At 48.7% G+C, this 27,902-nt stretch overlaps 31 non-coding genes and 1 pseudogene across 31 annotated transcripts; all 32 read left to right on the top strand.

The window, feature by feature from the left end:
- Positions 1-94: 94 nt before the first annotated feature.
- On the top strand, positions 95-258 carry LOC135037717 (U1 spliceosomal RNA). Its single transcript, XR_010232206.1, has one exon. It is a non-coding gene; the product is annotated as a U1 spliceosomal RNA (small nuclear RNA).
- Positions 259-410: 152 nt separating this feature from the next.
- LOC135037822 (U1 spliceosomal RNA) lies at positions 411-573 on the top strand. The gene has a single exon (XR_010232300.1). It is a non-coding gene; the product is annotated as a U1 spliceosomal RNA (small nuclear RNA).
- Positions 574-1,247: 674 nt separating this feature from the next.
- On the top strand, positions 1,248-1,411 carry LOC135037748 (U1 spliceosomal RNA). Its single transcript, XR_010232236.1, has one exon. It is a non-coding gene; the product is annotated as a U1 spliceosomal RNA (small nuclear RNA).
- A 152-nt stretch (positions 1,412-1,563) lies between these two features.
- On the top strand, positions 1,564-1,726 carry LOC135037804 (U1 spliceosomal RNA). The gene has a single exon (XR_010232284.1). It is a non-coding gene; the product is annotated as a U1 spliceosomal RNA (small nuclear RNA).
- A 671-nt stretch (positions 1,727-2,397) lies between these two features.
- On the top strand, positions 2,398-2,561 carry LOC135037720 (U1 spliceosomal RNA). The gene has a single exon (XR_010232209.1). It is a non-coding gene; the product is annotated as a U1 spliceosomal RNA (small nuclear RNA).
- Positions 2,562-2,713: 152 nt separating this feature from the next.
- LOC135037745 (U1 spliceosomal RNA) lies at positions 2,714-2,877 on the top strand. Its single transcript, XR_010232233.1, has one exon. It is a non-coding gene; the product is annotated as a U1 spliceosomal RNA (small nuclear RNA).
- Positions 2,878-3,029: 152 nt separating this feature from the next.
- On the top strand, positions 3,030-3,192 carry LOC135037803 (U1 spliceosomal RNA). The gene has a single exon (XR_010232282.1). It is a non-coding gene; the product is annotated as a U1 spliceosomal RNA (small nuclear RNA).
- A 671-nt stretch (positions 3,193-3,863) lies between these two features.
- On the top strand, positions 3,864-4,027 carry LOC135037719 (U1 spliceosomal RNA). Its single transcript, XR_010232208.1, has one exon. It is a non-coding gene; the product is annotated as a U1 spliceosomal RNA (small nuclear RNA).
- A 152-nt stretch (positions 4,028-4,179) lies between these two features.
- Positions 4,180-4,342, top strand: LOC135037789 (U1 spliceosomal RNA). Its single transcript, XR_010232276.1, has one exon. It is a non-coding gene; the product is annotated as a U1 spliceosomal RNA (small nuclear RNA).
- Positions 4,343-5,016: 674 nt separating this feature from the next.
- Positions 5,017-5,180, top strand: LOC135037746 (U1 spliceosomal RNA). Its single transcript, XR_010232234.1, has one exon. It is a non-coding gene; the product is annotated as a U1 spliceosomal RNA (small nuclear RNA).
- Positions 5,181-5,332: 152 nt separating this feature from the next.
- Positions 5,333-5,474, top strand: LOC135037836 (U1 spliceosomal RNA; annotated as a pseudogene).
- Positions 5,475-6,165: 691 nt separating this feature from the next.
- Positions 6,166-6,330, top strand: LOC135037780 (U1 spliceosomal RNA). The gene has a single exon (XR_010232268.1). It is a non-coding gene; the product is annotated as a U1 spliceosomal RNA (small nuclear RNA).
- Positions 6,331-6,482: 152 nt separating this feature from the next.
- On the top strand, positions 6,483-6,645 carry LOC135037773 (U1 spliceosomal RNA). The gene has a single exon (XR_010232261.1). It is a non-coding gene; the product is annotated as a U1 spliceosomal RNA (small nuclear RNA).
- An 809-nt stretch (positions 6,646-7,454) lies between these two features.
- LOC135037802 (U1 spliceosomal RNA) lies at positions 7,455-7,617 on the top strand. The gene has a single exon (XR_010232281.1). It is a non-coding gene; the product is annotated as a U1 spliceosomal RNA (small nuclear RNA).
- A 671-nt stretch (positions 7,618-8,288) lies between these two features.
- LOC135037718 (U1 spliceosomal RNA) lies at positions 8,289-8,452 on the top strand. The gene has a single exon (XR_010232207.1). It is a non-coding gene; the product is annotated as a U1 spliceosomal RNA (small nuclear RNA).
- Positions 8,453-8,604: 152 nt separating this feature from the next.
- On the top strand, positions 8,605-8,767 carry LOC135037769 (U1 spliceosomal RNA). Its single transcript, XR_010232257.1, has one exon. It is a non-coding gene; the product is annotated as a U1 spliceosomal RNA (small nuclear RNA).
- Positions 8,768-9,438: 671 nt separating this feature from the next.
- On the top strand, positions 9,439-9,602 carry LOC135037909 (U1 spliceosomal RNA). The gene has a single exon (XR_010232371.1). It is a non-coding gene; the product is annotated as a U1 spliceosomal RNA (small nuclear RNA).
- Positions 9,603-9,754: 152 nt separating this feature from the next.
- On the top strand, positions 9,755-9,917 carry LOC135037817 (U1 spliceosomal RNA). Its single transcript, XR_010232295.1, has one exon. It is a non-coding gene; the product is annotated as a U1 spliceosomal RNA (small nuclear RNA).
- A 674-nt stretch (positions 9,918-10,591) lies between these two features.
- LOC135037747 (U1 spliceosomal RNA) lies at positions 10,592-10,755 on the top strand. The gene has a single exon (XR_010232235.1). It is a non-coding gene; the product is annotated as a U1 spliceosomal RNA (small nuclear RNA).
- A 152-nt stretch (positions 10,756-10,907) lies between these two features.
- On the top strand, positions 10,908-11,070 carry LOC135037801 (U1 spliceosomal RNA). Its single transcript, XR_010232280.1, has one exon. It is a non-coding gene; the product is annotated as a U1 spliceosomal RNA (small nuclear RNA).
- A 670-nt stretch (positions 11,071-11,740) lies between these two features.
- Positions 11,741-11,905, top strand: LOC135037779 (U1 spliceosomal RNA). Its single transcript, XR_010232267.1, has one exon. It is a non-coding gene; the product is annotated as a U1 spliceosomal RNA (small nuclear RNA).
- Positions 11,906-12,057: 152 nt separating this feature from the next.
- LOC135037771 (U1 spliceosomal RNA) lies at positions 12,058-12,220 on the top strand. The gene has a single exon (XR_010232259.1). It is a non-coding gene; the product is annotated as a U1 spliceosomal RNA (small nuclear RNA).
- Positions 12,221-12,894: 674 nt separating this feature from the next.
- Positions 12,895-13,058, top strand: LOC135037735 (U1 spliceosomal RNA). Its single transcript, XR_010232223.1, has one exon. It is a non-coding gene; the product is annotated as a U1 spliceosomal RNA (small nuclear RNA).
- A 152-nt stretch (positions 13,059-13,210) lies between these two features.
- Positions 13,211-13,373, top strand: LOC135037768 (U1 spliceosomal RNA). Its single transcript, XR_010232256.1, has one exon. It is a non-coding gene; the product is annotated as a U1 spliceosomal RNA (small nuclear RNA).
- Positions 13,374-14,044: 671 nt separating this feature from the next.
- LOC135037908 (U1 spliceosomal RNA) lies at positions 14,045-14,208 on the top strand. The gene has a single exon (XR_010232370.1). It is a non-coding gene; the product is annotated as a U1 spliceosomal RNA (small nuclear RNA).
- Positions 14,209-14,360: 152 nt separating this feature from the next.
- On the top strand, positions 14,361-14,523 carry LOC135037821 (U1 spliceosomal RNA). The gene has a single exon (XR_010232299.1). It is a non-coding gene; the product is annotated as a U1 spliceosomal RNA (small nuclear RNA).
- Positions 14,524-15,197: 674 nt separating this feature from the next.
- LOC135037778 (U1 spliceosomal RNA) lies at positions 15,198-15,362 on the top strand. Its single transcript, XR_010232266.1, has one exon. It is a non-coding gene; the product is annotated as a U1 spliceosomal RNA (small nuclear RNA).
- Positions 15,363-15,514: 152 nt separating this feature from the next.
- Positions 15,515-15,677, top strand: LOC135037767 (U1 spliceosomal RNA). Its single transcript, XR_010232255.1, has one exon. It is a non-coding gene; the product is annotated as a U1 spliceosomal RNA (small nuclear RNA).
- A 671-nt stretch (positions 15,678-16,348) lies between these two features.
- On the top strand, positions 16,349-16,512 carry LOC135037907 (U1 spliceosomal RNA). Its single transcript, XR_010232369.1, has one exon. It is a non-coding gene; the product is annotated as a U1 spliceosomal RNA (small nuclear RNA).
- A 152-nt stretch (positions 16,513-16,664) lies between these two features.
- On the top strand, positions 16,665-16,827 carry LOC135037820 (U1 spliceosomal RNA). The gene has a single exon (XR_010232298.1). It is a non-coding gene; the product is annotated as a U1 spliceosomal RNA (small nuclear RNA).
- Positions 16,828-17,501: 674 nt separating this feature from the next.
- LOC135037758 (U1 spliceosomal RNA) lies at positions 17,502-17,664 on the top strand. Its single transcript, XR_010232246.1, has one exon. It is a non-coding gene; the product is annotated as a U1 spliceosomal RNA (small nuclear RNA).
- A 153-nt stretch (positions 17,665-17,817) lies between these two features.
- LOC135037800 (U1 spliceosomal RNA) lies at positions 17,818-17,980 on the top strand. The gene has a single exon (XR_010232279.1). It is a non-coding gene; the product is annotated as a U1 spliceosomal RNA (small nuclear RNA).
- The last annotated feature ends 9,922 nt before the right edge of the window (positions 17,981-27,902 follow it).

The raw sequence follows: 27,902 nt of genomic DNA, 5'->3' as shown, positions 1-27,902 counted from the left end.
CAGATGAGAGTTCCCTTGTGCTGCCTCAGTTGAATCTCCTTTACTTGACTGAGATGTGCCTGAGCAGCGGCCCTCCCCAGCCCTATCCCAAATCATACTTATTTTGCATAGGAAATACCATGGTCATGAAGATTGTTCTCCCAGGGTGAGGTTCATTCATTGCATTCTGGGTATGCTGACCCCTGTGATTTCCCCAAATTTGGGAAACTCGACTGCATTATTTGTGGTAGTGGGGGACTGTGTTTGTGCTTTCCTCTGGTCAGCTCTGGTAAAAGTCAGATTTCTTTGTCTCAGATCTTCCTCTAGCCTTGTTCTTCTTTCGAGAGTTTCCTTGTGCTGCCTCAGTTGGATCTCCTTCACTTGACAGGGGGGTGCCCGAGCAGCGACCCTCCCAAGCTCTAGCCCAACTCCTACTTACCTGCCAGGTGAGATACTATAATCAGGAAGGTGCTTCTCCCAGGGCAAGGCTCACCCATTGCACTCTGGGTGTGCTGCTCCTACGATTTCCCCAAATGTGGGACACTTGACTGCATAATTTGTGTTTCCTCTGGTCGGCTCTCGTATAATTCAGATATCTTTGTCTCAGGTCTCTCTCCAGCCTAGTTTGCTGTCTGTTTCCACTTCTTTTTTCTTGAGCCCCTCCCTTCTATACCCTTGTGCACTATCCTGACTTCTCCTCCCGTCTGCTTACTTTGTGCCTTCCAATGCACAATGCAAACTACAGGTAGTGCTGCAGGGCCCACACCCTTTTACTTGCCTTACAGAGCAGCTCTGGAGCTGTTACAGTGCCCAGCTGCTGCAAGAAATCAGCTTGAATGCTTCATGGGATGGGGCATGGCCAACATGAGCCCCACACCAAAGGAGGGTGGGGGTGTTTAATGCGATCTAGGGGTCATCCAAGCAGCGCAAAAGGCCGCCATGCCCTGCACGCCCCTTTTCTCTTTTCATATGCAGATGAGGGTTGAAGCCAACTTTGACCCACTGCTTGGATAACATCACCATATGCAAATCCATCTGCTGCAGGCCTTCCCCCAGGAATGCTTGCACTAGTTGTTGCATTTGGTTTGTTGTTTGGGGGTGCTTCAGTATTAGGCAGCCTTCTGCCCTCCCATGTTCATCTGAAAATATGTGTTCTCCCTGCAGTTGTTGTCCCCAGATAAGAGTTCCCTTGTGCTGCCTCAGTTGAATATCCTTTACTTGACAGAGATGTGCCTGAGCAGCGGCCCTCCCCAGCCCTATCCCAAATCATACTTATTTTGCATAGGAGACACCATGGTCATGAAGATTGTTCACCCAGGGTGAGGTTCATTCATTGCATTCTGGGTATGCTGACCCCTGTGATTTCCCCAAATGTGGGAAACTCGCCTGCATTATTTGTGGTAGTGGGGGACTGTGTTTGTGTTTTCCGCTGGTCAGCTCTGGTAAAAGTCAGATTTCTTTGTCTCAGATCTTCCTCTAGCCTTGTTCTTCTTTCGAGAGTTCCATTGTGCTGCCTCAGTTGGATCTCCTTCACTTGACAGGGGGGTGCCCGAGCAGCGACCCTCCCCAGCTCTAGCCCAACTCCTACTTACCTGCCAGGTGAGATACTATGATCTTGAAGGTGCTTCTCCCAGGGCAAGGCTCACCCATTGCACTCTGGGTGTGCTGCCCCTGCGATTTCCCCAAATGTGGGAAACTTGACTGCATAATTTGTGTTTCCCCTGGTCGGCTCTCGTATAATTCAGATCTCTTTGTCTCAGGTCTCTCTCCAGCCTAGTTTGCTGTCTGTTTCCACTTCTCTTTTCTTGAGCCGCTCCCTTCTATGCCCTTGCGCACTATCCTGACTTCTCCCGTCTGCTTACTTTGTGCCTTCCAACGCACAATGCGAACTACAGGTAGTGCTGCAGGGCCCACACCCTTTTACTTGCCTTACAGAGCAGCTCTGGAGCTGTTACAGTGCCCAGCTGCTGCAAGAAATCAGCTTGAATGCTTCAGGGGCTGGGGCATAGCCAACATGAGCCCCACACCGAAGGAGGGTGGAGGTGTTTAATGCGAACTAGGGGTCATCCAAGCGCCGCAAAAGGCCGCCATGCCCTGCATAACCCTTTTCTCTTTTCATATGCAGATGAGGGTTCCAGCCAACTTTGGCCCACTGCTTGGATGACATCACCGTATGCAAATCCATCTTCTGCAGACCTTCACCCAGGAATGCTTTTACTAGTTGTTGCATTTGGTTTGTTGTTTGGGGGTGCTTCAGTATTAGGCAGCCTTCTGTCCTCCCATGTTCATCTGAAAATATGTGTTCTCCCTGCAGTTGTTGTCCCCAGATGAGAGTTCCCTTGTGCTGCCTCAGTTGAATCTCCTTTACTTGACAGAGATGTGCCTGAGCAGCGGCCCTCCCCAGCCCTATCCCAAATCATACTTATTTTGCATAGGAGATACCATGGTCATGAAGATTGTTCTCCCAGGGTGAGGTTCATTCATTGAATTCTGGGTATGCTGACCCCTGTGATTTCCCCAAATTTGGGAAACTCGACTGCATTATTTGTGGTAGTGGGGGACTGTGTTTGTGCTTTCCTCTGGTCAGCTCTGGTAAAAGTCAGATTTCTTTGTCTCAGATCTTCCTCTAGCCTTGTTCTTCTTTCGAGAGTTTCCTTGTGCTGCCTCAGTTGAATCTCCTTTACTTGACAGAGATGTGCATGAGCAGCGGCCCTCCCCAGCCCTATCCCAAATCATACTTATTTTGCATAGGAGATACCATGGTCATGAAGATTGTTCACCCAGGGTGAGGTTCATTCATTGCATTCTGGGTATGCTGACCCCTGTGATTTCCCCAAATGTGGGAAACTCGCCTGCATTATTTGTGGTAGTGGGGGACTGTGTTTGTGTTTTCCGCTGGTCAGCTCTGGTAAAAGTCAGATTTCTTTGTCTCAGATCTTCCTCTAGCCTTGTTCTTCTTTCGAGAGTTCCATTGTGCTGCCTCAGTTGGATCTCCTTCACTTGACAGGGGGGTGCCCGAGCAGCGACCCTCCCCAGCTCTAGCCCAACTCCTACTTACCTGCCAGGTGAGATACTATGATCTTGAAGGTGCTTCTCCCAGGGCAAGGCTCACCCATTGCACTCTGGGTGTGCTGCCCCTGCGATTTCCCCAAATGTGGGAAACTTGACTGCATAATTTGTGTTTCCCCTGGTCGGCTCTCGTATAATTCAGATCTCTTTGTCTCAGGTCTCTCTCCAGCCTAGTTTGCTGTCTGTTTCCACTTCTTTTTTCTTGAGCCGCTCCCTTCTATGCCCTTGCGCACTATCCTGACTTCTCCCGTCTGCTTACTTTGTGCCTTCCAACGCACAATGCGAACTACAGGTAGTGCTGCAGGGCCCACACCCTTTTACTTGCCTTACAGAGCAGCTCTGGAGCTGTTACAGTGCCCAGCTGCTGCAAGAAATCAGCTTGAATGCTTCAGGGGCTGGGGCATAGCCAACATGAGCCCCACACCGAAGGAGGGTGGAGGTGTTTAATGCGAACTAGGGGTCATCCAAGCGCCGCAAAAGGCCGCCATGCCCTGCATAACCCTTTTCTCTTTTCATATGCAGATGAGGGTTCCAGCCAACTTTGGCCCACTGCTTGGATGACATCACCGTATGCAAATCCGTCTTCTGCAGACCTTCACCCAGGAATGCTTTTACTAGTTGTTGCATTTGGTTTGTTGTTTGGGGGTGCTTCAGTATTAGGCAGCCTTCTGTCCTCCCATGTTCATCTGAAAATATGTGTTCTCCCTGCAGTTGTTGTCCCCAGATGAGAGTTCCCTTGTGCTGCCTCAGTTGAATCTCCTTTACTTGACAGAGATGTGCCTGAGCAGCGGCCCTCCCCAGCCCTATCCCAAATCATACTTATTTTGCATAGGAGATACCATGGTCATGAAGATTGTTCTCCCAGGGTGAGGTTCATTCATTGAATTCTGGGTATGCTGACCCCTGTGATTTCCCCAAATTTGGGAAACTCGACTGCATTATTTGTGGTAGTGGGGGACTGTGTTTGTGCTTTCCTCTGGTCAGCTCTGGTAAAAGTCAGATTTCTTTGTCTCAGATCTTCCTCTAGCCTTGTTCTTCTTTCGAGAGTTTCCTTGTGCTGCCTCAGTTGGATCTCCTTCACTTGACAGGGGGGTGCCCGAGCAGCGACCCTCCCAAGCTCTAGCCCAACTCCTACTTACCTGCCAGGTGAGATACTATAATCAGGAAGGTGATTCTCCCAGGGCAAGGCTCACCCATTGCACTCTGGGTGTGCTGCTCCTACGATTTCCCCAAATGTGGGAAACTTGACTGCATAATTTGTGTTTCGTCTGGTCGGCTCTTGTATAATTCAGATCTCTTTGTCTCATGTCTCTCTCCAGCCTAGTTTGCTGTCTGTTTCCACTTCTTTTTTCTTGAGCCCCTCCCTTCTATACCCTTGTGCACTATCCTGACTTCTCTTCCCGTCTGCTTACTTTGTGCCTTCCAATGCACAATGCAAACTACAGGTAGTGCTGCAGGGCCCACACCCTTTTACTTGCCTTACAGAGCAGCTCTGGAGCTGTTACAGTGCCCAGCTGCTGCAAGAAATCAGCTTGAATGCTTCATGGGATGGGGCATGGCCAACATGAGCCCCACACCAAAGGAGGGTGGGGGTGTTTAATGCGATCTAGGGGTCATCCAAGCAGCGCAAAAGGCCGCCATGCCCTGCACGCCCCTTTTCTCTTTTCATATGCAGATGAGGGTTGAAGCCAACTTTGACCCACTGCTTGGATAACATCACCATATGCAAATCCATCTGCTGCAGGCCTTCCCCCAGGAATGCTTGCACTAGTTGTTGCATTTGGTTTGTTGTTTGGGGGTGCTTCAGTATTAGGCAGCCTTCTGCCCTCCCATGTTCATCTGAAAATATGTGTTCTCCCTGCAGTTGTTGTCCCCAGATGAGAGTTCCCTTGTGCTGCCTCAGTTGAATTTCCTTTACTTGACAGAGATGTGCCTGAGCAGCGGCCCTCCCCAGCCCTATCCCAAATCATACTTATTTTGCATAGGAGACACCATGGTCATGAAGATTGTTCACCCAGGGTGAGGTTCATTCATTGCATTCTGGGTATGCTGACCCCTGTGATTTCCCCAAATGTGGGAAACTCGCCTGCATTATTTGTGGTAGTGGGGGACTGTGTTTGTGTTTTCCACTGGTCAGCTCTGGTAAAAGTCAGATTTCTTTGTCTCAGTTCTTCCTCTAGCCCTGTTCTTCTTTCGAGAGTTCCATTGTGCTGCCTCAGTTGGATCTCCTCCACTTGACAGGGGGGTGCCCGAGCAGCGACCCTCCCCAGCTCTAGCCCAACTCCTACTTACCTGCCAGGTGAGATACTATGATCTTGAAGGTGCTTCTCCCAGGGCAAGGCTCACCCATTGCACTCTGGGTGTGCTGCTCCTGCGATTTCCCCAAATGTGGGAAACTTGACTGCATAATTTGTGTTTCCCCTGGTCGGCTCTCGTATAATTCAAATCTCTTTGTCTCAGGTCTCTCTCCAGCCTAGTTTGCTGTCTGTTTCAACTTCTCTTTTCTTGAGCCGCTCCCTTCTATGCCCTTGCGCACTATCCTGACTTCTCCCGTCTGCTTACTTTGTGCCTTCCAATGCACAATGCAAACTACAGGTAGTGCTGCAGGGCCCACACCCTTTTACTTGCCGTTCAGAGCAGCTCTGGAGCTGTTACAGTGCCCAGCTGCTGCAATAAATCAGCTTGAATGCTTCAGGGGATGGGGCATGGCCAACATGAGCCCCACACCAAAGGAGGGTGGGGTGTTTAATGCGAACTAGGGGTCATCCAAGCACCGCAAAAGGCCGCCATGCCCTGCACGCCCCTTTTCTCTTTTCATATGCAGATGAGGGTTGAAGCCAACTTTGACCCACTGCTTGGATGACTTCACTGTATGCAAATCCGTCTTCTGCAGAACTTCCCCCAGGAATGCTTGCACTAGTTGTTGCATTTGGTTTGTTGTTTGGGGGTGCTTCAGTATTAGGCAGCCTTCTGCCCTCCCATGTTCATCTGAAAATATGTGTTCTCCCTGCAGTTGTTGTCCCCAGATGAGAGTTCCCTTGTGCTGCCTCAGTTGAATCTCCTTTACTTGGCAGAGATGTGCATGAGCAGCGGCCCTCCCCAGCCCTATCCCAAATCATACTTATTTTGCATAGGAGATACCATGGTCATGAAGATTACTCTCCCAGGGTGAGGTTCATTCATTGCATTCTGGGTATGCTGACCCCTGTGATTTCCCCAAATGTGGGAAACGCGACTGCTTTATTTGTTGGTAGTGGGGGACTGTGTTTGTGTTTTCCTCTGGTCAGCTCTGGTAAAAGTCAGATTTCTTTGTTTCAGATCTTCCTCTAGCCTTGTTCTTCTTTCGAGAGTTTCCTTGTGCTGCCTCAGTTGGATCTCCTTCACTTGACAGGGGGGTGCCCGAGCAGCGACCCTCCCCAGCTCTAGCCCAACTCCTACTTACCTGCCAGGTGAGATACTATGATCATGAAGGTGCTTCTCCCAGGGCAAGGCTCACCCATTGCACTCTGGGTGTGCTGCCCCTGCGATTTCCCCAAATGTGGGAAACTTGACTGCATAATTTGTGTTTCCCCTGGTCAGGTCTCGTATAATTCAGATCTCTTTGTCTCAGGTCTCTCTCCAGCCTAGTTTGCTGTCTGTTTCCACTTCTCTTTTCTTGAGCCGCTCCCTTCTATGCCCTTGCGCACTATCCTGACTTCTCCTCCTTTCTGCTTACTTTGTGCCTTCCAACGCACAATGCGAACTACAGGTAGTGCTGCAGGGCCCACACCCTTTTACTTGCCTTACAGAGCAGCTCTGGAGCTGTTACAGTGCCCAGCTGCTGCAAGAAATCAGCTTGAATGCTTCAGGGGCTGGGGCATAGCCAACATGAGCCCCACACCGAAGGAGGGTGGAGGTGTTTAATGCAAACTAGGGGTCAGCCAAGTGCCGCAAAAGGCCACCATGCCCTGCACGCCCCTTTTCTCATTTCATATGCAGACGAGGGTTGAAGCCAACTTTGACCCACTGCTTGGATGACATCACCATATGCAAATCTATCTGCTGCAGGCCTTCCCCCAGGAATGCTTGCACTAGTTGTTGCATTTGGTTTGTTGTTTGGGGGTGCTTCAGTATTAGGCAGCCTTCTGCCCTCCCATGTTCATCTGAAAATATGTGTTCTCCCTGCAGTTGTTGTCCTCAGATGAGAGTTCCCTTGTGCTGCCTCAGTTGAATCTCCTTTACTTGACAGAGATGTGCCTGAGCAGCGGCCCGCTGGTCAGCTCTGGTAAAAGTCAGATTTCTTTGTCTCAGATCTTCCTCTAGCCTTGTTCTTCTTTCGAGAGTTCCATTGTGCTGCCTCAGTTGGATCTCCTTCACTTGACAGGGGGGTGCCCGAGCAGCGACCCTCCCCAGCTCTAGCCCAACTCCTACTTACCTGCCAGGTGAGATACTATGATCTTGAAGGTGCTTCTCCCAGGGCAAGGCTCACCCATTGCACTCTGGGTGTGCTGCCCCTGCGATTTCCCCAAATGTGGGAAACTTGACTGCATAATTTGTGTTTCCCCTGGTCGGCTCTCGTATAATTCAGATCTCTTTGTCTCAGGTCTCTCTCCAGCCTAGTTTGCTGTCTGTTTCCACTTCTCTTTTCTTGAGCCGCTCCCTTCTATGCCCTTGCGCACTATCCTGACTTCTCCCGTCTGCTTACTTTGTGCCTTCCAACGCACAATGCGAACTACAGGTAGTGCTGCAGGGCCCACACCCTTTTACTTGCCTTACAGAGCAGCTCTGGAGCTGTTACAGTGCCCAGCTGCTGCAAGAAATCAGCTTGAATGCTTCAGGGGCTGGGGCATAGCCAACATGAGCCCCACACCGAAGGAGGGTGGAGGTGTTTAATGCGAACTAGGGGTCATCCAAGCGCCGCAAAAGGCCGCCATGCCCTGCATAACCCTTTTCTCTTTTCATATGCAGATGAGGGTTCCAGCCAACTTTGGCCCACTGCTTGGATGACATCACCGTATGCAAATCCGTCTTCTGCAGACCTTCACCCAGGAATGCTTTTACTAGTTGTTGCATTTGGTTTGTTGTTTGGGGGTGCTTCAGTATTAGGCAGCCTTCTGTCCTCCCATGTTCATCTGAAAATATGTGTTCTCCCTGCAGTTGTTGTCCCCAGATGAGAGTTCCCTTGTGCTGCCTCAGTTGAATCTCCTTTACTTGACAGAGATGTGCCTGAGCAGCGGCCCTCCCCAGCCCTATCCCAAATCATACTTATTTTGCATAGGAGATACCATGGTCATGAAGATTGTTCTCCCAGGGTGAGGTTCATTCATTGAATTCTGGGTATGCTGACCCCTGTGATTTCCCCAAATTTGGGAAACTCGACTGCATTATTTGTGGTAGTGGGGGACTGTGTTTGTGCTTTCCTCTGGTCAGCTCTGGTAAAAGTCAGATTTCTTTGTCTCAGATCTTCCTCTAGCCTTGTTCTTCTTTCGAGAGTTTCCTTGTGCTGCCTCAGTTGAATCTCCTTTACTTGACAGAGATGTGCATGAGCAGCGACCCTCCCCAGCTCTAGCCCAACTCCTACTTACCTGCCAGGTGAGATACTATGATCATGAAGGTGCTTCTCCCAGGGCAAGGCTCACCCATTGCACTCTGGGTGTGCTGCCCCTGCGATTTCCCCAAATGTGGGAAACTTGACTGCATAATTTGTGTTTCCCCTGGTCGGCTCTCGTATAATTCAGATCTCTTTGTCTCAGGTCTCTCTCCAGCCTAGTTTGCTGTCTGTTTCCACTTCTCTTTTCTTGAGCCGCTCCCTTCTATGCCCTTGCGCACTATCCTGACTTCTCCCGTCTGCTTACTTTGTGCCTTCCAACGCACAATGCGAACTACAGGTAGTGCTGCAGGGCCCACACCCTTTTACTTGCCTTACAGAGCAGCTCTGGAGCTGTTACAGTGCCCAGCTGCTGCAAGAAATCAGCTTGAATGCTTCAGGGGCTGGGGCATAGCCAACATGAGCCCCACACCGAAGGAGGGTGGAGGTGTTTAATGCGAACTAGGGGTCATCCAAGCGCCGCAAAAGGCCGCCATGCCCTGCATAACCCTTTTCTCTTTTCATATGCAGATGAGGGTTCCAGCCAACTTTGGCCCACTGCTTGGATGACATCACCGTATGCAAATCCGTCTTCTGCAGACCTTCACCCAGGAATGCTTTTACTAGTTGTTGCATTTGGTTTGTTGTTTGGGGGTGCTTCAGTATTAGGCAGCCTTCTGTCCTCCCATGTTCATCTGAAAATATGTGTTCTCCCTGCAGTTGTTGTCCCCAGATGAGAGTTCCCTTGTGCTGCCTCAGTTGAATCTCCTTTACTTGACAGAGATGTGCCTGAGCAGCGGCCCTCCCCAGCCCTATCCCAAATCATACTTATTTTGCATAGGAGATACCATGGTCATGAAGATTGTTCTCCCAGGGTGAGGTTCATTCATTGCATTCTGGGTATGCTGACCCCTGTGATTTCCCCAAATTTGGGAAACTCGACTGCATTATTTGTGGTAGTGGGGGACTGTGTTTGTGCTTTCCTCTGGTCAGCTCTGGTAAAAGTCAGATTTCTTTGTCTCAGATCTTCCTCTAGCCTTGTTCTTCTTTCGAGAGTTTCCTTGTGCTGCCTCAGTTGGATCTCCTTCACTTGACAGGGGGGTGCCCGAGCAGCGACCCTCCCAAGCTCTAGCCCAACTCCTACTTACCTGCCAGGTGAGATACTATAATCAGGAAGGTGCTTCTCCCAGGGCAAGGCTCACCCATTGCACTCTGGGTGTGCTGCTCCTACGATTTCCCCAAATGTGGGACACTTGACTGCATAATTTGTGTTTCCTCTGGTCGGCTCTCGTATAATTCAGATCTCTTTGTCTCAGGTCTCTCTCCAGCCTAGTTTGCTGTCTGTTTCCACTTCTTTTTTCTTGAGCCCCTCCCTTCTATACCCTTGTGCACTATCCTGACTTCTCCTCCCGTCTGCTTACTTTGTGCCTTCCAATGCACAATGCAAACTACCGGTAGTGCTGCAGGGCCCACACCCTTTTACTTGCCTTACAGAGCAGCTCTGGAGCTGTTACAGTGCCCAGCTGCTGCAAGAAATCAGCTTGAATGCTTCATGGGATGGGGCATGGCCAACATGAGCCCCACACCAAAGGAGGGTGGGGGTGTTTAATGCGATCTAGGGGTCATCCAAGCAGCGCAAAAGGCCGCCATGCCCTGCACGCCCCTTTTCTCTTTTCATATGCAGATGAGGGTTGAAGCCAACTTTGACCCACTGCTTGGATAACATCACCATATGCAAATCCATCTGCTGCAGGCCTTCCCCCAGGAATGCTTGCACTAGTTGTTGCATTTGGTTTGTTGTTTGGGGGTGCTTCAGTATTAGGCAGCCTTCTGCCCTCCCATGTTCATCTGAAAATATGTGTTCTCCCTGCAGTTGTTGTCCCCAGATAAGAGTTCCCTTGTGCTGCCTCAGTTGAATTTCCTTTACTTGACAGAGATGTGCCTGAGCAGCGGCCCTCCCCAGCCCTATCCCAAATCATACTTATTTTGCATAGGAGACACCATGGTCATGAAGATTGTTCACCCAGGGTGAGGTTCATTCATTGCATTCTGGGTATGCTGACCCCTGTGATTTCCCCAAATGTGGGAAACTCGCCTGCATTATTTGTGGTAGTGGGGGACTGTGTTTGTGTTTTCCGCTGGTCAGCTCTGGTAAAAGTCAGATTTCTTTGTCTCAGATCTTCCTCTAGCCTTGTTCTTCTTTCGAGAGTTCCATTGTGCTGCCTCAGTTGGATCTCCTTCACTTGACAGGGGGGTGCCCGAGCAGCGACCCTCCCCAGCTCTAGCCCAACTCCTACTTACCTGCCAGGTGAGATACTATGATCTTGAAGGTGCTTCTCCCAGGGCAAGGCTCACCCATTGCACTCTGGGTGTGCTGCCCCTGCGATTTCCCCAAATGTGGGAAACTTGACTGCATAATTTGTGTTTCCCCTGGTCGGCTCTCGTATAATTCAGATCTCTTTGTCTCAGGTCTCTCTCCAGCCTAGTTTGCTGTCTGTTTCCACTTCTCTTTTCTTGAGCCGCTCCCTTCTATGCCCTTGCGCACTATCCTGACTTCTCCCGTCTGCTTACTTTGTGCCTTCCAACGCACAATGCAAACTACAGGTAGTGCTGCAGGGCCCACACCCTTTTACTTGCCGTTCAGAGCAGCTCTGGAGCTGTTACAGTGCCCAGCTGCTGCAATAAATCAGCTTGAATGCTTCAGGGGATGGGGCATGGCCAACATGAGCCCCACACCAAAGGAGGGTGGGGTGTTTAATGCGAACTAGGGGTCATCCAAGCACCGCAAAAGGCCGCCATGCCCTGCACGCCCCTTTTCTCTTTTCATATGCAGATGAGGGTTGAAGCCAACTTTGACCCACTGCTTGGATGACTTCACTGTATGCAAATCCGTCTTCTGCAGAACTTCCCCCAGGAATGCTTGCACTAGTTGTTGCATTTGGTTTGTTGTTTGGGGGTGCTTCAGTATTAGGCAGCCTTCTGCCCTCCCATGTTCATCTGAAAATATGTGTTCTCCCTGCAGTTGTTGTCCCCAGATGAGAGTTCCCTTGTGCTGCCTCAGTTGAATCTCCTTTACTTGGCAGAGATGTGCATGAGCAGCGGCCCTCCCCAGCCCTATCCCAAATCATACTTATTTTGCATAGGAGATACCATGGTCATGAAGATTACTCTCCCAGGGTGAGGTTCATTCATTGCATTCTGGGTATGCTGACCCCTGTGATTTCCCCAAATGTGGGAAACGCGACTGCTTTATTTGTTGGTAGTGGGGGACTGTGTTTGTGTTTTCCTCTGGTCAGCTCTGGTAAAAGTCAGATTTCTTTGTTTCAGATCTTCCTCTAGCCTTGTTCTTCTTTCGAGAGTTTCCTTGTGCTGCCTCAGTTGGATCTCCTTCACTTGACAGGGGGGTGCCCGAGCAGCGACCCTCCCCAGCTCTAGCCCAACTCCTACTTACCTGCCAGGTGAGATACTATGATCATGAAGGTGCTTCTCCCAGGGCAAGGCTCACCCATTGCACTCTGGGTGTGCTGCCCCTGCGATTTCCCCAAATGTGGGAAACTTGACTGCATAATTTGTGTTTCCCCTGGTCAGGTCTCGTATAATTCAGATCTCTTTGTCTCAGGTCTCTCTCCAGCCTAGTTTGCTGTCTGTTTCCACTTCTCTTTTCTTGAGCCGCTCCCTTCTATGCCCTTGCGCACTATCCTGACTTCTCCTCCTTTCTGCTTACTTTGTGCCTTCCAACGCACAATGCGAACTACAGGTAGTGCTGCAGGGCCCACACCCTTTTACTTGCCTTACAGAGCAGCTCTGGAGCTGTTACAGTGCCCAGCTGCTGCAAGAAATCAGCTTGAATGCTTCAGGGGCTGGGGCATAGCCAACATGAGCCCCACACCGAAGGAGGGTGGAGGTGTTTAATGCAAACTAGGGGTCAGCCAAGTGCCGCAAAAGGCCACCATGCCCTGCACGCCCCTTTTCTCATTTCATATGCAGACGAGGGTTGAAGCCAACTTTGACCCACTGCTTGGATGACATCACCATATGCAAATCTATCTGCTGCAGGCCTTCCCCCAGGAATGCTTGCACTAGTTGTTGCATTTGGTTTGTTGTTTGGGGGTGCTTCAGTATTAGGCAGCCTTCTGCCCTCCCATGTTCATCTGAAAATATGTGTTCTCCCTGCAGTTGTTGTCCTCAGATGAGAGTTCCCTTGTGCTGCCTCAGTTGAATCTCCTTTACTTGACAGAGATGTGCCTGAGCAGCGGCCCTCCCCAGCCATATCCCAAATCATACTTATTTTGCATAGGAGATACCATTGTTATGAAGATTGTTCTCCCAGGGTGCGGTTCATTCATTGCACTCTGGGTATGCTGACCCCTGTGATTTCCCCAAATGTGGGAAACTCGACTGCATTATTTGTGGTAGTGGTGGACTGTGTTTGTGCTTTCCTCTGGTCAGCTCTGGTAAAAGTCAGATTTCTTTGTCTCAGATCTTCCTCTAGCCTTGTTCTTCTTTCGAGAGTTCCTTTATGCTGCCTCAGTTGGATCTCCTTCACTTGACAGGGGGGTGCCCGAGCAGCGACCCTCCCCAGCTCTAGCCCAACTCCTACTTACCTGCCAGGTGAGATACTATGATCATGAAGGTGCTTCTCCCAGGGCAAGGCTCACCCATTGCACTCTGGGTGTGCTGCCCCTGCGATTTCCCCAAATGTGGGAAACTTGACTGCATAATTTGTGTTTCCCCTGGTCGGCTCTCGTATAATTCAGATCTCTTTGTCTCAGGTCTCTCTCCAGCCTAGTTTGCTGTCTGTTTCCACTTCTCTTTTCTTGAGCCGCTCCCTTCTATGCCCTTGCGCACTATCCTGACTTCTCCCGTCTGCTTACTTTGTGCCTTCCAACGCACAATGCGAACTACAGGTAGTGCTGCAGGGCCCACACCCTTTTACTTGCCTTACAGAGCAGCTCTGGAGCTGTTACAGTGCCCAGCTGCTGCAAGAAATCAGCTTGAATGCTTCAGGGGCTGGGGCATAGCCAACATGAGCCCCACACCGAAGGAGGGTGGAGGTGTTTAATGCGAACTAGGGGTCATCCAAGCGCCGCAAAAGGCCGCCATGCCCTGCATAACCCTTTTCTCTTTTCATATGCAGATGAGGGTTCCAGCCAACTTTGGCCCACTGCTTGGATGACATCACCGTATGCAAATCCGTCTTCTGCAGACCTTCACCCAGGAATGCTTTTACTAGTTGTTGCATTTGGTTTGTTGTTTGGGGGTGCTTCAGTATTAGGCAGCCTTCTGTCCTCCCATGTTCATCTGAAAATATGTGTTCTCCCTGCAGTTGTTGTCCCCAGATGAGAGTTCCCTTGTGCTGCCTCAGTTGAATCTCCTTTACTTGACAGAGATGTGCCTGAGCAGCGGCCCTCCCCAGCCCTATCCCAAATCATACTTATTTTGCATAGGAGATACCATGGTCATGAAGATTGTTCTCCCAGGGTGAGGTTCATTCATTGCATTCTGGGTATGCTGACCCCTGTGATTTCCCCAAATTTGGGAAACTCGACTGCATTATTTGTGGTAGTGGGGGACTGTGTTTGTGCTTTCCTCTGGTCAGCTCTGGTAAAAGTCAGATTTCTTTGTCTCAGATCTTCCTCTAGCCTTGTTCTTCTTTCGAGAGTTTCCTTGTGCTGCCTCAGTTGGATCTCCTTCACTTGACAGGGGGGTGCCCGAGCAGCGACCCTCCCAAGCTCTAGCCCAACTCCTACTTACCTGCCAGGTGAGATACTATAATCAGGAAGGTGCTTCTCCCAGGGCAAGGCTCACCCATTGCACTCTGGGTGTGCTGCTCCTACGATTTCCCCAAATGTGGGACACTTGACTGCATAATTTGTGTTTCCTCTGGTCGGCTCTCGTATAATTCAGATATCTTTGTCTCAGGTCTCTCTCCAGCCTAGTTTGCTGTCTGTTTCCACTTCTTTTTTCTTGAGCCCCTCCCTTCTATACCCTTGTGCACTATCCTGACTTCTCCTCCCGTCTGCTTACTTTGTGCCTTCCAATGCACAATGCAAACTACAGGTAGTGCTGCAGGGCCCACACCCTTTTACTTGCCTTACAGAGCAGCTCTGGAGCTGTTACAGTGCCCAGCTGCTGCAAGAAATCAGCTTGAATGCTTCATGGGATGGGGCATGGCCAACATGAGCCCCACACCAAAGGAGGGTGGGGGTGTTTAATGCGATCTAGGGGTCATCCAAGCAGCGCAAAAGGCCGCCATGCCCTGCACGCCCCTTTTCTCTTTTCATATGCAGATGAGGGTTGAAGCCAACTTTGACCCACTGCTTGGATAACATCACCATATGCAAATCCATCTGCTGCAGGCCTTCCCCCAGGAATGCTTGCACTAGTTGTTGCATTTGGTTTGTTGTTTGGGGGTGCTTCAGTATTAGGCAGCCTTCTGCCCTCCCATGTTCATCTGAAAATATGTGTTCTCCCTGCAGTTGTTGTCCCCAGATGAGAGTTCCCTTGTGCTGCCTCAGTTGAATCTCCTTTACTTGGCAGAGATGTGCATGAGCAGCGGCCCTCCCCAGCCCTATCCCAAATCATACTTATTTTGCATAGGAGATACCATGGTCATGAAGATTACTCTCCCAGGGTGAGGTTCATTCATTGCATTCTGGGTATGCTGACCCCTGTGATTTCCCCAAATGTGGGAAACGCGACTGCTTTATTTGTTGGTAGTGGGGGACTGTGTTTGTGTTTTCCTCTGGTCAGCTCTGGTAAAAGTCAGATTTCTTTGTTTCAGATCTTCCTCTAGCCTTGTTCTTCTTTCGAGAGTTTCCTTGTGCTGCCTCAGTTGGATCTCCTTCACTTGACAGGGGGGTGCCCGAGCAGCGACCCTCCCCAGCTCTAGCCCAACTCCTACTTACCTGCCAGGTGAGATACTATGATCATGAAGGTGCTTCTCCCAGGGCAAGGCTCACCCATTGCACTCTGGGTGTGCTGCCCCTGCGATTTCCCCAAATGTGGGAAACTTGACTGCATAATTTGTGTTTCCCCTGGTCGGCTCTCGTATAATTCAGATCTCTTTGTCTCAGGTCTCTCTCCAGCCTAGTTTGCTGTCTGTTTCCACTTCTCTTTTCTTGAGCCGCTCCCTTCTATGCCCTTGCGCACTATCCTGACTTCTCCCGTCTGCTTACTTTGTGCCTTCCAACGCACAATGCGAACTACAGGTAGTGCTGCAGGGCCCACACCCTTTTACTTGCCTTACAGAGCAGCTCTGGAGCTGTTACAGTGCCCAGCTGCTGCAAGAAATCAGCTTGAATGCTTCAGGGGCTGGGGCATAGCCAACATGAGCCCCACACCGAAGGAGGGTGGAGGTGTTTAATGCGAACTAGGGGTCATCCAAGCGCCGCAAAAGGCCGCCATGCCCTGCATAACCCTTTTCTCTTTTCATATGCAGATGAGGGTTCCAGCCAACTTTGGCCCACTGCTTGGATGACATCACCGTATGCAAATCCGTCTTCTGCAGACCTTCACCCAGGAATGCTTTTACTAGTTGTTGCATTTGGTTTGTTGTTTGGGGGTGCTTCAGTATTAGGCAGCCTTCTGTCCTCCCATGTTCATCTGAAAATATGTGTTCTCCCTGCAGTTGTTGTCCCCAGATGAGAGTTCCCTTGTGCTGCCTCAGTTGAATCTCCTTTACTTGACAGAGATGTGCCTGAGCAGCGGCCCTCCCCAGCCCTATCCCAAATCATACTTATTTTGCATAGGAGATACCATGGTCATGAAGATTGTTCTCCCAGGGTGAGGTTCATTCATTGCATTCTGGGTATGCTGACCCCTGTGATTTCCCCAAATTTGGGAAACTCGACTGCATTATTTGTGGTAGTGGGGGACTGTGTTTGTGCTTTCCTCTGGTCAGCTCTGGTAAAAGTCAGATTTCTTTGTCTCAGATCTTCCTCTAGCCTTGTTCTTCTTTCGAGAGTTTCCTTGTGCTGCCTCAGTTGGATCTCCTTCACTTGACAGGGGGGTGCCCGAGCAGCGACCCTCCCAAGCTCTAGCCCAACTCCTACTTACCTGCCAGGTGAGATACTATAATCAGGAAGGTGCTTCTCCCAGGGCAAGGCTCACCCATTGCACTCTGGGTGTGCTGCTCCTACGATTTCCCCAAATGTGGGACACTTGACTGCATAATTTGTGTTTCCTCTGGTCGGCTCTCGTATAATTCAGATATCTTTGTCTCAGGTCTCTCTCCAGCCTAGTTTGCTGTCTGTTTCCACTTCTTTTTTCTTGAGCCCCTCCCTTCTATACCCTTGTGCACTATCCTGACTTCTCCTCCCGTCTGCTTACTTTGTGCCTTCCAATGCACAATGCAAACTACAGGTAGTGCTGCAGGGCCCACACCCTTTTACTTGCCTTACAGAGCAGCTCTGGAGCTGTTACAGTGCCCAGCTGCTGCAAGAAATCAGCTTGAATGCTTCATGGGATGGGGCATGGCCAACATGAGCCCCACACCAAAGGAGGGTGGGGGTGTTTAATGCGATCTAGGGGTCATCCAAGCAGCGCAAAAGGCCGCCATGCCCTGCACGCCCCTTTTCTCTTTTCATATGCAGATGAGGGTTGAAGCCAACTTTGACCCACTGCTTGGATAACATCACCATATGCAAATCCATCTGCTGCAGGCCTTCCCCCAGGAATGCTTGCACTAGTTGTTGCATTTGGTTTGTTGTTTGGGGGTGCTTCAGTATTAGGCAGCCTTCTGCCCTCCCATGTTCATCTGAAAATATGTGTTCTCCCTGCAGTTGTTGTCCCCAGATGAGAGTTCCCTTGTGCTGCCTCAGTTGAATTTCCTTTACTTGACAGAGATGTGCCTGAGCAGCGGCCCTCCCCAGCCCTATCCCAAATCATACTTATTTTGCATAGGAGACACCATGGTCATGAAGATTGTTCACCCAGGGTAAGGTTCATTCATTGCATTCTGGGTATGCTGACCCCTGTGATTTCCCCAAATGTGGGAAACTCGCCTGCATTATTTGTGGTAGTGGGGAACTGTGTTTGTGTCTTCCGCTGGTCAGCTCTGGTAAAAGTCAGATTTCTTTGTCTCAGATCTTCCTCTAGCATTGTTCTTCTTTCGAGAGTTCCATTGTGCTGCCTCAGTTGGATCTCCTTCACTTGACAGGGGGGTGCCCGAGCAGCGACCCTCCCCAGCTCTAGCCCAACTCCTACTTACCTGCCAGGTGAGATACTATGATCTTGAAGGTGCTTCTCCCAGGGCAAGGCTCACCCATTGCACTCTGGGTGTGCTGCCCCTGCGATTTCCCCAAATGTGGGAAACTTGACTGCATAATTTGTGTTTCCCCTGGTCGGCTCTCGTATAATTCAGATCTCTTTGTCTCAGGTCTCTCTCCAGCCTAGTTTGCTGTCTGTTTCCACTTCTCTTTTCTTGAGCCGCTCCCTTCTATGCCCTTGCGCACTATCCTGACTTCTCCCGTCTGCTTACTTTGTGCCTTCCAACGCACAATGCGAACTACAGGTAGTGCTGCAGGGCCCACACCCTTTTATTTGCCTTACAGAGCAGCTCTGGAGCTGTTACAGTGCCCAGCTGCTGCAAGAAATCAGCTTCAATGCTTCAGGGGCTGGGGCATAGCCAACATGAGCCCCACACCGAAGGAGGGTGGAGGTGTTTAATGCGAACTAGGGGTCATCCAAGCGCCGCAAAAGGCCGCCATGCCCTGCATAACCCTTTTCTCTTTTCATATGCAGATGAGGGTTCCAGCCAACTTTGGCCCACTGCTTGGATGACATCACCGTATGCAAATTCGTCTCCTACAGACCTTCCCCCAGGAATGCTTGTACTAGTTATTGCATATGGTTTGATATTTGATGGTGCTTCAGTATTAGGCAGCCTTCCGCCCTCCCATGTTCATCTGAAAAGATGTGGTCTCCCTGCAGTTGTTGTCACCAGACGAGAGTTCCCTTGTGCTTCCTCAGTTGAATCTCCTTAACTTGACGGGGGAGGGGCTGCCCGAGCAGCCACCCTCCCCAGCCCTATCCCAACTCATACTTATTTTGCATATGAGATCTCTATATCATGAAGATTGTTCTCACAGGGTGAGGTTCATCCATTATATTTTAAAATAGGAAGGTTCAAATTACATATTTGAATTGCATCTATGTGCTGGATTCAAATGTCCCCCCCCCTTCCTTTCTCAATTGTGCCCGTCAGCAGCTATTCTAAGGTTGCTGCCAATGGGTGTGACACATTAATTTCTTCTGTGGGGTACACTGGACTCCACAAGGATTCACATTGGGGTGTAGAGTAGGATCTTGATCTGAGGCACCAACCGGCTCAAAGCTTTTGACTGTTCCCAAGATGCTCAGCGCATTCTCCTCTATAACCCCGCTTCCATGAACAGGGAGCTCAGTTTGTAGTTGTTGCCTTCAGTAGCAGGCCACTTAACAGGGGCCTGCCTCAAGCAGCCTATTCTTAGCTATTAATTTTGACAAGAAAAGAAGAACTTTTTTTATGAGAATCTACAAGGGCTGCAGCAGGCTAGGTCTAATAGACATCTTTACTGCAGCTTCATCACTCCCAGCGGCGCTGTATACTCCCGTGCCCTGGTTGCTGGGTCACTGCAGCGGAGGCTCCGGTTTCTTCCTAAGGTCAGTCACACACAATGTAACACCCCGGTATAACAAGTGTGTAAACTATGTGGAACAGGTCAGGGATACCTTGATGGACTATTCCTCCTTCAGCAGCAGCTCTTCTCTATTCCTGGCAGAGAGGCAAGGTTTCCCCAGACACAAAGAAAGGCAGGCAGGGCTTTGTATGAAAGAATAAATGGTTTACCACATAACTCAGAAAAGGAACTGATTACAGTAGGGAAGGGAAAGATTTGATTCAAGCAACTTAAACACAGACACCATATACACTTTAAGTCATTACACAAATGGTAATATAACTAAATCTGAGATTAATACTATGTTGCTTAGTAATAGAAATCAACTTATGCAGACAATATTTAAGTCCCAGATAACATTGGTGTCACAGCAGGGAGTCTCTATGTGCACGTTGGGGCCCGGTTATGTTGTTACATAGTTATATGCAGCTATTGTCTCCTTTAGCTGTGAACAAAATATTGTAGCTCTGTGTAGTAAAGATGATTGTTTAAAACAAACTGGAGCTGCTTCCCATGTAAATCGCTGCATAGGTATAGTAAATATAGGATAATGTCCTTTGCAGTGGAGTAGGTTTCAATATAAATATGGATTTATCTCACCCAGTCAATAGATGTTTCTGAGGCAGTTTCCCCTCAGATGTAGGCCAGTCAGCATTGGTATAAAGGCTATATACTCTCCTGTCTCTGACACTTGCTGTGCACTCTCTTGGCTGAGAGTGTCATGGCGTTCTTACTTGTTAATTGCTGCACTTCCACTGCTGTATTTTGCACTACTGCTTACTCTCTCATGCAATTTTCAGCTTATTTGTCTCCCCTCTCTCAGCTGCTCATCTCTGCGTAATGGCGTCGCCAGCTCTTTCCTCACCATGGCTCCAACTGACTTCTCAAACTGCTGTTCAATTTTCTTTTAAATAAACTTTATTTAAAATGGCACAGGCAACTACACTGTTGTCAAAAATGTCCTTGTTGTTATGGGATATCACACGTGCCCCCCCCCCCCCCCCCCCCCAAAACATGCGTGTCCTCACGCATTTTTGTTTTATCCCTATATAAACTTCTCACTATATCCAGTCACATTCATTAGTGAACACAGTTTATGTCTGAAACATTAACATGTATCAACATTTTTAACATCAGTATCTGATAGGTATAATTCCTTTTGTGCTATAGTACATTAACACATGCTCCTGGAGCAATCGGTTGAAATCTGGACAGTATATGGTCTTGAAAAGTTTGTCTAGGAAACCTCAACCCCCCTGCCATGGATGAGTATTGAACTCTTTCTAAACTGTCTTTGGGACATGCTGTACAAAACTGCAGCTGACTATGGTGGTTTTCTGTTTTGCAAGCCCTAGTCTTCTTGCCTCCTTGTCGGTGACAAACCACCTTAGTCTGCTGTAAATACATTTTATGAGCCTCTTCCATTCCATCTTGGGATTCAGTATCACAGCTGGTTTGGGACAATGGATTCTGGAGAGAAAGAGGCAGCAAGGTTCTTCTTACAGAACAGGTTGGACATTTTCGGCACCATCTCTTGATGTCTTCCCTCATTTCAACCCAAAAGAACTTTTTCCAGATGCTTGTTTCCATCCTTTTGCACCCAGGGTGACCTGACTTGTCGTGATATTCTTCAAGCACATAACAAGCACTTTGTCTTGGAATTACAAGTTGACTGATCCTATAATGAGTATTAGGATCTTCACTACATCGAACCAACTGTCCTTTCTCTTCAAACAGCCTTTCTCGCTGTCTCAACAACTTCAGGAGTTCTGGCGAGGATTCTTGCCTTTGTCGCTTGGTCAGGTATTTCCCAGTCTTCAGTAAGGCTTTGAGGTGTCTTATTATCTGACTTTTATCTTGCAGGTGGTCAAAACTGGTTCCTTGAATAGGTTGCTCACAGTTTCTAGAACTGGATGCTATATTATTCATGCCTAACATTGAAGCATTCTTTCGGATAATCTGGACACTGGAGATGGGCATTTCTATCATTATTTGGCTAGCCTTATTTTTTTCATGTTCCTCTCTGACAGATAATTCTGTTATCATTCTTCCCTTTGTTTGGCTATCCCAGGTTGAAGGCCTTGTTTCTCCTGGAGCTTGTCAGTTTGAAACTCTCCTTGGAGTGCTGCTACGAGCTCCTCACAGCAGTTCCGCAACACATTCATGCCCACTATCACTGGAGGCAATCCATCATCTTGGGCAGTGGTGATGATGAAGCCTTGCTGTGGTAGCACTGTTCGTCCGATTTGAATTTCAGCTTCCCAGTATCCTTTGCAAGGGATGCAGTGCCCATTGCTTGCAATCGGGTTTATCAATGTGGAAGTTGACGGAAACATCTGTTCCTCAGTCCAATGCTGCTCAAACTGTGTTGCTTGTATTGTGGTCACTTGTGATCCAGTGTCTAAGAGAGCGGGCATTGAGACTCCATTGATGCAAACTTGAACCACCGGGCATTGGCTAACATAATGTGTTAACCACATGAATTTGGAGTTTAAATGATCTGGCTGCTCAAATTCTCTCTTAATTTGTCCGCTTCCTTCACAGCTTTGAAAAATGGGTCGCCTTTGGGAGGCAAAGTGGTTGGAAAAAAGTGTCTCCATGTTTCTATGTAGGTCCCATTGGGAACTGTTCAGTGGTCTCCTCTCCTGGCACCATTCCATTTCTTCATGGAGCAGTGCCTGCTGTCTCTTCAGAATCTGCAGGTCTCTGCGCATCTCTGTCACACTACGTGTCAGTTCAGCCAGCTGACCTCGTAACTCACTAGAAGAGTCAAATATGCATGTCTTTGAACATGGCACTGTCACTCCTTTTACTGTAGGTGGGTAAGTAGCTCCTTTAAAACTTGACTCCTGGGCATCAGAATTCTCTTGATACCGTGGCATCTCTGGAATAGACTCTTGTGGAACAGCCCCTGAAGTAAGACTAGAGCCTAGAACTTTAATCGCAGCCTCTTTAAAATCCAGGAATGTGCTTCCAGGCTTCTGCAATCTCAATAGTCGCAGCTGAGTTTTTACAAATTCGCCCCTTGCACCTTCAGTGAACTGGTCCAATAACATTTTCTCTTTGTCATGCACTTCCTCAGGGTCTGCTTGCTGAACATCTCTGAGTGCTTCCTGCAAGCTGAGGGCATAGCCCCGTAGTGACTCTCCTGGTTGTTGCTTTCGAGCAAAGAAGTGCATTTTAAGTTCTGACACTGTCCTTGTGTCAAATGTGGTAGCAAGCCTGTTGAGGATCTGGTCCACAGTCTTCTTCTCTTCAGTAGGCCAAGAAGTAACCTCTCTAAGTGCAAGCCCTTTCAACTGTCCCATCAAGATCTCCACCTTTTGCTGCTCTTTCAGCGGGTACAGACGAAACAAAGACTGCAGTAGTATCCTCATCAGTTTATTTTTGTCAATTACCATTTTAATAATCGGGTAAAGAAAATTAAGTGGATTTTTGAAAGAAAACAATACTGTCAATATACTATTAAAACAAATTAAAATGGTAAAAGTTATTGTACTTAAGTAAAAATAAAAGAGCAAAAATATCAATCCCAGTTTTGGATTACTTTAATGAACAAAAAAAATGCATATAGCAGAGGATAGTTTCAATCTGCCTACCTCTGGGTTATGGACCCAGCATGCTTCCATTACAGTACTCTGCTGCACATGTAAGTGCAAGAGATCCTGAAGCACTCACTCATTATGGGAAAGTACCAATGTGTTTCTTCATTGGTTGATGGAAGAAACATCTTACAAAAACTCTCCAGATTATTGACTATTTAAAGTTTTTATAGGAAACGTTCTAGATGAATGCTTATTAGCCTTTGTCAGTATGTACTTTTGCAAAGTGTCGCTGAGGTGCAATCAGTTAGTGTGTACGGCTATTAACCAAAAGGTTGGTGGTTCAATCCCACCCAGGGATGTAATTGACCTTGTTATCAGATTTTGGTGATCTTTAAGTAGACAAGTCAAAATTTCGAAAACCCCTGTTATGGTGTAGGGTACCTGGCCTTCTCTGATGTAATCAGAGTTAGATTTGATTCAGTGATTTTATAAAAACAGCTAGGAAGCACAATTTAGCAGTGGGTTGCAGAGAAAAAGAAATATGCTGGCAGAAAAATCCAATTGAGTGATTAAACAGCTCTTCATTTTCTGGCTTTATTTTTATGCTAACAAATTTGTTCTCTTTTACATTGCTGACCCCCCTCTCCCCCCCCCTGCCCCGATTGACAGGCAGAGGCGATCGCATTCTCTGCGGGGAACCAACCTGGTTCAATCCCACCCAGGCACCACAATAGGTTGGTTCATATGAAAGGATGAGTCCACTTTTAGCAGGAATTGAGGACGGGTCTGCAATTCCGCTCTATCCATATGGAAAACCAGATAGGGGATTTTATGTGATAAAGCTGCTAATTCCGACACTCGCCTAGCGGAAGCCAAGGCTAATAACATGACCACCTTCCAAGTGAGATATTTAAACTCCACCATTTTAAGTGGTTCAAACCATAACCTTAACACCACGTTAAGGTCCCAAGGGACCACCGGAGGTACAAAAGGAGGCTGAATATGCAGTACTCCCTTCACAAAAGTTTGTACTTACTTCAGGAAGAGAGGCCAATTCCTTTTGAAAGAAAATGGATAAGGCCAAAATCTGAACCTTAATAGAGCCTAATTTTAGGCCCAAATTCACTCCAGTTTGTAGGAAGTGAAGGAAGTGGCCCAGGTGGAATTCTTCCGTATGAGCATTCCTGGCCTCACACCAAGAAACATATTTTCGCCATATACAGTGATAATGTTTAGATGTCACGTCCTTCCTAGCCTTTATTAGCGTAGGAATGACCTCATCTGGAATACCCTTTTCCGCTAGGATCCGGCGTTCAACCACCATGCCGTCAAACGCAGCCGCGGTAAGTCTTGGAACAGACAGGGCCCCTGTTGCAACAGGTCCTGTCTTAGAGGAAGTGGCCACGGATCTTCTGTGAGCATTTCCTGCAGATCTGGATACCAGGTCCTTCGCGGCCAATCTGGAACAATGAGAATTGTTCTTACTCCTCTTTTTCTTACTATTATCAACACCTTGGGTATGAGAGGTAGAGGAGGAAATACATAGACCGACCGGAACACCCACGGTGTCACTAGGGCGTCTACAGCTACTGCCTGAGGGTCTCTTGACCTGGTGCAATACCTCTGTAGCTTTTTGTTGAGGCGGGACACCATCATGTCTATCTGGAACAGTCCCCACCGACTTGCAATCTGTGCGAAGACTTCCTGATGGAGTCCCCACTCTCCTGGATGTAGGTCGTGTCTGCTGAGGAAGTCTGCTTCCCAGTTGTCCACTCCCGGAATGAACACTGCTGACAGTGCGCTTACATGATTCTCCGCCCAGCGAAGAATTCTGGTGGCTTCCGCCATCGCCACTCTGCTCCTTGTGCCGCCTTGGCGGTTTACATGAACTACTGCGGTGACGTTGTCTGACTGGATCAGAACTGGTTGGTCGCGAAGTAAGGTCTCCGCTTGACATAGGGCGTTGTATATGGCCCTTAGCTCCAGGATGTTGATGTGAAGACAAGTCTCCTGACTTGACCAAAGACCTTGGAAATTTCTTCCCTGTGTGGCTGCTCCCCAACCTCGGAGGCTCGCGTTCGTGGTCACCAGGATCCAGTCCTGAATGCCGAACCTGCGGCCCTCTAGAAGTTGAGCACTCTGCAGCCACCACAGGAGAGATACCCTGGCCCTGGGGGAGAGGGTGATCAACTGATGAATCTGTAGATGTGACCCGGACCACTTGTCCAGTAGGTCCCATTGCAAGATCCTCGCATGGAACCTGCCGAAGGGAATGGCCTCGTATGATGCCACCATCATTCCCAGGACTCGAGTGCAGTGATGCACTGACACCTGTTTTGGTTTCAATAGGTTCCTGACCAGAGTCATGAGTTCCTGGGCCTTTTCTATCGGAAGATAAACCCTTTTCTGGTCCGTATCCAGAATAATGCCCAAGCAAAGTCAGACGAGTCGTAGGAACCAACTGCGACTTCGGGATATTGAGAATCCAGCCGTGTTGCTGTAACACCTTCAGTGAAAGTTATACGCTGTTCAGCAACTGCTCTCTTGATCTCGCTTTTATGAGGAGATCGTTCAAGTACGGGATAATTGTGACACCTTGCTTTCGCAGGAGCACCATAATTTCCGTCATTACCTTGGTGAAAATTCTCGGAGAAAATTCTGGAGAGACCAAACGGCAACGTCTGAAATTGGTAATGACAATACTGTACCGCAAATCTTAGGTACGCCTGATGAGGTGGATAAATGAGTACATGAAGGTATGCATCCTTTATGTCCAGAGATATCATAAAATCCCCCCCTTCTAGGCTGGCGATGACCGCTCTTAGCGATTCCATCTTGAACTTGAACCTTTTCAAGTATAGGTTCAGGGATTTTAAATTTAATATGGGTCTGACCAAACCGTCCGGTTTTGGGACTACAAACAGGGTCGAATAATTTCCCTTTCCTTGTTGAAGCAGGGGAACCTTGACCACCACCTGTTGAAGATACAATTTGTGAATTGCATTTAACACTATCTCCCTTTCCTGGGGAGAAGATGGTAGGGCCGATTTGAAAAACCGGCGAGGAGGCACCTCTTCGAATTTCAGCTTGTAACCCTGAGAAACAATTTCTATTGCCTAGGGATCCACCTGCGAATGAACCCAGATGTGGCTGAAAACTCGAAGACGTGCCCCCAACTGGGCGGACTCCTTTAGCGGAGCCCCAGTGTCATGCGGTGGATTTTGTAGAGGCCGGGGAGGACTTCTGTTCCTGGGAACTAGCTGTGTTGTGCAGCTTCTTCCCTCTGCCCTTACCTCTGGCAAGAAAGGACGCACCTCGTACTTTCTTGTTTCTCTGTGATCGAAAGGACTGCATTTGATAATGTGGTGCTTTCTTAGGCTGTGAGGGAATATAAGGCAAAACATTTGATTTACCAGCTGTAGCTGTGGAGACTAGGTCCGAGAGACCTTCCCCAAACAATTCCTCACCCCTGTAAGGTAAAACCTCCATATGCCTTTTTGAGTCGGCATCACCTGTCCATTGCCGGGTCCATAGGACTCGTCTAGCAGAAATCGACATAGCGTTTATTCTAGAACCCAGTAGACTAATGTCACTTTGAGCATCTCTCATATATAGGACAGCATCTTTTATATGCCCTATGGTCAATAACATAGCATCCTTATCTAGAGTCTCAATCTCTGCTGATAAGGTGTCTGTCCATGCTGCCACCGCGCTACAACCCCGGCCGACGCAATTGCCGGTCTGAGTAAGGTACCAGAATGTGTGTAAATGGACTTTAGGGTAACCTCCTGCTTGCGGTCAGCAGGGTCCCTGATGGTAGCCGTATCCTGGGATGGCAGCGCTAACTTTTTGGATAAGCGTGTCAATGCTTTATCCACCCTAGGGGAGGATTCCCACCGTATCCTGTCCATTGGCGGGAAAGGATACGCCATAAGAATCCTTTTGGGAATCTGCAGCTTTTTGTCTGGAGATTCCCAAGCTTTTTCACATAATTCGTTCAACTCATGTGAGGGGGGAAAGGTTATCTCAGGTTTCTTTCCCTTATACATGTGTACCCTCGTGTCAGGGACAGGGGACTCTGTGATGTGCAAAACATCTTTTATTGCAATAATCATATATCGAATACATTTAGCCAATTTTGGCTGTAACTTTGCATCATCGTAGTCGACACTGGAGTCAGAATCCGTGTCGGTATCTGTGTCAACTATTTGGGATAGTGGGCGCTTTTGAGACTTCGAAGGTCCCTGCGACATAGGGACAGGCATGGGTTGACTCCCTGACTGTTCCCTAGCTTCAGCTTTGTCTAATCTCTTGTGTAATAAGCTTACATTAGCACTTAAAACATTCCACATATGCATCCAGTCAGGTGTCGGCGTTGTCGATGGAGACACCACATTAATTTGCTCCTGCTCCTCTCTAGGAGAGCCTTCTACCTCAGACATGTCGACACACGTGTACCGACACACCATACACTCAGGGAATCCTCTTATCTGAGGACAGTTCCCCAACAAGGCCCTTTGGAGAGACAGAGAGAGAGAGTATGCCAGCACACACCCCAGCGCTATATGACCCAGGAAAAAAACACAATAATTTTATGTTTACCCAGTAGCGCTGTATTTCCATATATATATGCGCCTAATTATGTGCCCCCCTCTTCTTTAAGACCCTCTTTCTACCGTGGTATAAGCAGGGGAGAGTCCGTGGAGCTTCCCCTCAGCGGTGCTGTGGAGAAAATGGCGCTGGTGAGTGCTGAGGGAGAAGCCCCACCCCCTCAGCGACGGGCTTCTGTCCCGCACAAATATAGTAAAAAAATGGCGGGGGCTCTTATATATATATACAGTGCCTAGCTGCATATATATTTATTTTGCCAAAGAGAGGTCTATATTGCTGCCCAGGGCGTCCCCCCTGCGCCCTTCACCCTTACACTGACTGCCGTGTGTGAGGTGTATGGGAGCAATGGAGCACAGCTTTACTGCTTTGCGTTACCTCAGTGAAGATCATGAAGTCTTCCGCCGCCTCTGAAGTCTTCTTTTCTTCTCATACTCATCCGGCTTCTATCTTCCGGCTCTGCGAGGGGGACGG

This window comes from Pseudophryne corroboree, unplaced genomic scaffold (genome assembly GCF_028390025.1).
Source record: "Pseudophryne corroboree isolate aPseCor3 unplaced genomic scaffold, aPseCor3.hap2 scaffold_685, whole genome shotgun sequence".
NCBI classification, from domain to species: domain Eukaryota; kingdom Metazoa; phylum Chordata; class Amphibia; order Anura; family Myobatrachidae; genus Pseudophryne; species Pseudophryne corroboree.
This window is presented reverse-complemented; position numbering and strand designations above follow the sequence as displayed.